We start from the raw sequence: 6,599 nt of genomic DNA on the forward strand, positions 1-6,599 counted from the left end.
TGCACTCTCTTCAACAAGATGATTTGGAAAGTTTGGGTGCCACCTAAATCAAATTCTTTGATGGGTTGGTGATTCAAAATAGGATATGGACGATCAGCTGAAGAAGCATGGATAAAATAATTGCGGCATTTGCCCCCTCTGCAAGCGAACTCAATAAACGATGGCGCGTCACTTCTTGCAATGGTGTTTCTCAAAGAGGCTTTGAAGGATGATAAAAAGATTAGCTTGGCCTTGCACATATCTCCATCAACGAGTGGGTGATATCGCAGCTCTCCATCAACTCGTGGTGGAATTCCACGAATGTGCCAAACTGCAAGGCAATTTCATCTCTCACCATGCTCACTTCTTGGGCCATTTGAAACGAAAGGAATGCGAGGGTTTTCCGCAACAAGTCCGCTCCTACCATGGTGCTTCTTAGTTTCCTTAAAATTGAGGCTAGGCTTTAGGTCTCCGCGGGAGAAAAAGCATTTGAGCAATGTAATATTGGGAGAGTAGTTTCTTTCGTATCTTTTGGCTCTACTTTTCTTGTCAAACTCTCTTATTTAGTGGAATGAGGCAACTCCTTTACCCCCTTTCAAAAAGAGATGATTAAGATTGTTTTACCTACCGAGTAAAGTGGTGGTAGCGATCTCGTATACGATTAGGTTGTGGTGCAAATCTATTGCAACTAGCTAGCGTCGGATGCAATATGAGTGCCTCGCCCTAGCTCGCCGTGGAATTAAGGTGCCAGAAAAGATCAAGACTCAATAGTCATGTGGCTGCGTGAGTCATCTGCTTGGTCCATTTCTGTTGTGTGACACAACTATAGGTACCCATTCTTGGTTGAGCCTATGGCTGAATTAATTGAGCATTTGAGCGTGCACACAGCTTTAATTTACACCGGCCCACGCGCAATGATAGTTGCACAAATGTGAAAGTGATAACGTTTTGCTACTCCTGGCTTTTGCTTTGGCTTTTGTTGAATATGACCCAAAATCTGTTCCCAATTGCTAAAAAGTGCTTGGATGCTATTTGACAAAACGAGCACTCGATTATGCGCCGTCCGATCTTTCCATCACGGTCAATCTCACGAGGCTTTAGGCAGACAGTTCCCGACAGGATTACACCTGAGGCACTTCCTTTTTCTCGCTCGTCTGCCCACCATTCGCGAATGTGACCCGTTCCCCATTTTCTCCCCCACGATGCCGCCGCCTCCAGCTCCTGCCACCGTCGTACGCCGCCGCCGCACCGCGCCCGCCGCCACAGCGCACCCGCCGCCGCACCATACCCGCCTCCTGGACAGAATCCCTACCAGCGCCACGCCTCTCTGCCCCCAATCGAGATTTCATGGCTAACCCTAGCCTTGAGGCTCACGCTCGCCGGCGCTGCTCCGACATCCGCCACTCGCCTGCGCCGCCCGGAGACAAGCGCCTCCACCAGTTCCACGCCCCTGCCCTACCACCACGCCTCCTAGTCAAGCTCCGGTGTTGGCTCGGGCTGCTGGTGTTGCTGCCCGCATCTCGGGCTGCCAGCGTTGCTCCCCGCACCAGCGCCTCCGGCTCCACCCTCGATGCCCCGAGCTCTTCTTCGTAGAGCTCGCCCTCTGGTGCACCTACTACTCCAACCCGACGCCATAACCTTCAACATCGAGCCCCAGATCGGTGTGGTGCTAATGTTTGCCTAGGCTGGCTGTAGCCTCACGTCTGCGGGCTGTCGTGACGACACCTTCGTCACCGACTACATCCAATCAGGCTGGACCATCAAGCGCGTCCGCACCGGCCAGAAGACCTTCTTCCATGTCTCCAAAGAGTAAGTTGGTTGTGTATTGCAATGTACTTGGGCATGCACTAGGTGTTCGTTGAATTGTTTTCAGGGGCCTGATAGTCTGTATGCCTAACATTTTGCACCTCGTTGAGTTGTTGTGCTAGTCTCATTTGTCTATGAAAACTGCACACTTGGTTTAGATGGTTCGGTGATACTTCGTCTTGTTATGTTCTGGCCATCTTGGGGTGGTTAAACTAGGGAGATGCATAACCATGAAGATTTTTCGATGCAGAACAATAAATGTGCATAATGCTTATGTCATGGAGTGATCTAAAATCACCTCCCCTGGGCTTTATCTAATGCCCTATCATGGAGCTGAGACCTGCTTTGCTGCGAGGCATATTTGTATAAGTACATATGCGCATGAGGTGTGGTCGACAATTACCGGCACAACATGAGGTGTGGTTGACAATTACCGGCACAACTAACCAAGTTGTTTTATCTTGCTCTTTTTCTTGTATTGTTAGTCATTCTGTAGCGTTCGTAATTCTTACTATTACTGTGTTGTTATGAGTTGAGTGAGAAAGATAGCATTATTCAGTGTTATATTGAAGTTGTTATGTCACCATAGTTAAGTTGTTTTTAGCATCGAACTAAGTTTATTAAGCTGATTAGTCTAAGTTGGATTCTAATTTTGCAGTGCGGAATTGTTTTATTTGATTTAGTGTCCCTTTTCCCAATTAAGTTGTCTTGTCATTGTAATTAAGTTGCTTTCATCATAGAACTAACATGATTAGCCTAGGTTCCAATTAATATCCTTATTTTCTAGAGGGCGGAATTGTTTTTCTTTGAATCGCTGTCCCTTTTTTCAAATTAACTTGTCTTGTCACAATAGTTAAGTTGCTTTTAGCATAGAACTAAGTTGGTTAGTCGGAGTAGCCTAAGTTGCAATCTGAATTTTCGTACAGGTTTGTCACCCTGGATCCTATCCTCATCGCGAAATTCCCAGAATTAGTAGGAAATTAGTATTAAGTTGATGTAGCAATTTCATCTTAGTACATTCTCTGATTGATTAGGTGTGTCATTTGGGCGTTGTTTATGATAAATTGCATACTAGATTCTTTTTTTAAAGTGGTAGATGATATCACATTGTTGTTATTTTTTGTGTAATACACAGTTGTGTATGTTGTTATGTTGTCCATCAATTTCCCGTTAAGTTGCATAGTGATTGTAGTTAAGTTGTCCACTTTTCTTGTTAGGCACTTAACATAATGGTAAGGGTGCTCTTTTATTGTTGTAAGTTGTTGCATATCACATTTGTTGTCCCGCAAATTCGCGCTTAGTTGCTTTTTATCTACCTGTTGTATGCATTTGCCTTCTTTTTTTGAATTATGCACTTGCCCCGTAGGTTCATGAGTTGCTTATCATGTTCCATTAAGTTGATTATCCACTTTAGCTTAAGTTGTTTTACGCTTTCTCCTAAGTTGTAGCTTGCAGTCCACTAAGTTGGTCTTTTATTGTTGTAAGTTGTTGCATATTACATTTGTTGTTCCGCAACGCCCGCTGAGTTGCTTTTTATCTACCTGTAGTATGCATTTGGCTTTTTTTTTCTTTTGAATTATGCACTTGTCCCGTAGGTTCATGAGTTGCTTACCATGTTTCCTTAAGTTGATTATCCACTTTAGCTTAAGTTGTTTTACGCTTTCTCCTAAGTTGCAGCTTGCAGTCCACCAAGCTGCAGGTACCAGTCCAACTAAGTTTTCTGTGTGGTAATCGTCCTACTCAGTAGGCTTTCCAGATGGGGGCGAAAAAGCACACGGGCATAAATCCCAGATTTTTAGGTTAAAGTTTGCTTAGGCAGCTCACCGTGTCACTGGCCAGATGATAAGTTGCTTTTTAGATGCAATGAAGTTAATTATCACCATTTTGCAAACAAAAAGTTAATTATCACCACTTACTAAGTTGTTCCATGGAGGACATTGTTGTTGCGTGAGAAGCTTTTTGCATGGTGTCATCTGATGAGCAAAATAGATCAAAAGAAACTCTTTTGGAAACACCAAAAACTAGAATTCCAGCTTGAAACATCCCATTACACCGGATGTACAAGAATATAAAGCCTAAACCAACTATTGGGCACGCCCACAAACTATAATTGTCCAGCCTTGACTTGGTCGTAGAAGTTAGATCTAGATGACATATAATCTGGTTGAACATGATTGTACTCTACTTTGCTAAATCTAGATTAATGTTGATAGCTTATCTTTGACGAAATAATGATCGTATCTTACCCAATATGTAGGACTGTCTTGATTCCATGGTAGTGCCACCCTCAATTCTGTGTGTTCTCTTGACATAGACTATTGGTAGGCTGACATCTAGATTATTCTGGCATTAGGTTTTTCCTGTGGTTCTTGAACAAAATTTAGTGGCTTCACTTTTAGGAAGGTACTAGTGGCAAGTATTTTGTGCTTTCTGAACTTGTGGAGTCCACACTGAGCAAAATTTAGATAGGCTCTGTCTCGCTTCATGGTGCAAGCCTGCATTTCTTCTCGTATAAATATCTTTAATCGACAGTGATGGAGTGAAGGATTTACATGTATAAATTTCAGCAACTCGGGAAGTAAAAAATGCTTCATGTATATTAGTACCACCTCCCTTTTGTTCCTCAGTATTGGCATCTAAGGTATGCACTTCTGTTTTGTAGTGTTGCACAATGCACAGAGACATGATAGTTTGACTAAATGGTTAAGTTTGATACTAATTTTCCTTAAGTTTGATTGTTCATCATGCTTAAGTTGGATACCAAAAATAACTAAGTTAGTTACTTGAAAATACCTAAGTTGCATTTTGCTTTTTAAGGCTCGGCGTGCTTAAGCTGCATGTTGTTTTTAACCGAGTCGTTCCTTCAACTTGCTTAAGTTGTGTACTACATATAGCTAAGTTTGCCTTTCACATCATGGTTTATAGGTTGATTTTCATCATATAGTTTAATTTTGATGTTTAGCAACATCCTTTTGACTTTCATACTAATATGATCGATTTGTCTGTTTAACTTTGATTAAGTTCGAGTTACAACCAAATGTGTCGAAGTAGTATACTGATTTTGTTATGTTCTTCTTTTTATCGTCATGCTTTTGAGTTCACTGCTGAATTTAATTAAGTCGCTTCAGTCGGCATACTTAAATTGTGACATCATATTGCTGAGTTTGTTTCCATACAACGCAATTAAATTTGGGTAAACGAGAAATGCCCTCTGCCCAGTTTATAAATAGAAAGTTGATTTTCTAGCATTCAAGCTTTAAGACTAGTGTAGAACAAATGACTAAAGAGAATGTCAAGCGCTTCTCTGTGCATATTTTGCCGGTGTTGTCAGTTCTTTTGTATGACCTAGAACAAAGTCTAGTATTAGTCCTAGGTGTTGCCGGTCCATAGTTGACAATAATTTGTCTAACATGTTTTTTTTTCCTTTGGCACAAAATAGCTAAAAGAAGGTGTCGGTGCCACCGCAAGAGATGGTCTTGTTTGTTGTGATGACGAGGATTGAAGAGTTTGTATCTTCAAAGTTGGCACGGAGCTTTCCTAATGAGGTATAAATCCACATGCAAGCCATTGTGCTTTTTTAAGTTGCTTTACTAATATGCTTAAGTTGGATACTGAAATTTGTTAAGTTGATTTTTGCGTAAATTTAGTTCTAAGTTGCCTTTACATAATAATATAGTTTGTTGCTTCACAAATGTGCTAAGTTGTTTACACATAACGTCCATTAGTGGAGAGTCTTCTTTTAAGAAGTTGGTTTTCTATACATTACTTTGTTACTTCAGGCACGTGCTAAGTTGTTTACACATAATTTTGATCAATGGAAAATGTTCTTTTGCTAAGTTTCTTTTACATAATGTAGATTGCAGGAGCAACTCGGTTGCCAGCAGGAGCAACTCGCGAAATGAATGCATTATGTGTGTATACTCAGCAGGAGTTTTTCCATAAATTTTGCACTAGTTTCCTCTATGCATTTTGTTGCATGGAACCTGGGATTTCCCCCAATGTATCTATGTTGATCCAGGTCTGTTAGCATGTTGTATGCACCTGGGGAATCTTAGTTTTTAGCTACTGCCGGGGTTGTTGTTCTTGCTGTCAATATCCCACATAAAGTTGATGAAGGTTTGTTCTTTGTTGTATATATTTGGGATTGCTGAATCCAGATAAGTTGGTGCAGGGTAGTAGCAATATGCTTCATGAACCTGTGAATTTTGCTAAATATATTTGCCCATATCTCTAAGTTGATGCATATGTGTTTTTTCTGTTGCATGCATCTGGTGTTTTCTGACCATATCCTATGGTTTGGGTACAAGTTTATTTGTTCTCTGTGTCCGATCTGAAACGGATTTAAGTTACAGGTTTCTGTTTTTTTTTTGCTGCATGATTTAGGTTCTGAGACAGATCTATACCAGAGCAGATCGGTCATGGATTTTATCTTTTTCTAATAAGGTCATGGATTTGATCTTTGATTTTTCTGGGATTGTAGGAAGTTGTCTTGATTCAATTTTGTAAGCCATATGTATCCATAGCGATTCTGTAGGAGGAAGATAAGCTTGTGTTGGATCTAGGGCCAAGAAACGGGGCTTGCCTGTGCCGAATTGGCTGGGTGCTGATCCGGTCAAACCAGCATCCAGATGTTGGGTCGCACAAACCAGCATCCGGGTGCTGGGTAGACTAACCAGCACCGGATGCTCCCTAGTCGGGTCCAATCTGTTTACCTGTTGTACTATGGAAAGAGTTCTAACAGACTAGACTACGGCATCCTAACGTGCTAGACGTAGCACATTTACAACTCTATTTCGTGTCCGCCAACAAAGACA

The 6,599-nt window shown here is 41.5% G+C and overlaps 1 long non-coding RNA gene across 1 annotated transcript; it reads left to right on the forward strand.

Annotated features, from left to right (window-relative positions):
- Positions 1–1,115: 1,115 nt before the first annotated feature.
- On the forward strand, positions 1,116–6,030 carry LOC127312492 (uncharacterized). Its single transcript, XR_007858400.1, has 4 exons — positions 1,116–1,788; positions 2,036–2,202; positions 5,225–5,330; positions 5,642–6,030. It is a non-coding gene; the product is annotated as an uncharacterized lncRNA (long non-coding RNA).
- The last annotated feature ends 569 nt before the right edge of the window (positions 6,031–6,599 follow it).

This window comes from Lolium perenne, chromosome 7, assembly GCF_019359855.2.
Source record: "Lolium perenne isolate Kyuss_39 chromosome 7, Kyuss_2.0, whole genome shotgun sequence".
NCBI classification, from domain to species: Eukaryota; Viridiplantae; Streptophyta; class Magnoliopsida; order Poales; family Poaceae; genus Lolium; species Lolium perenne.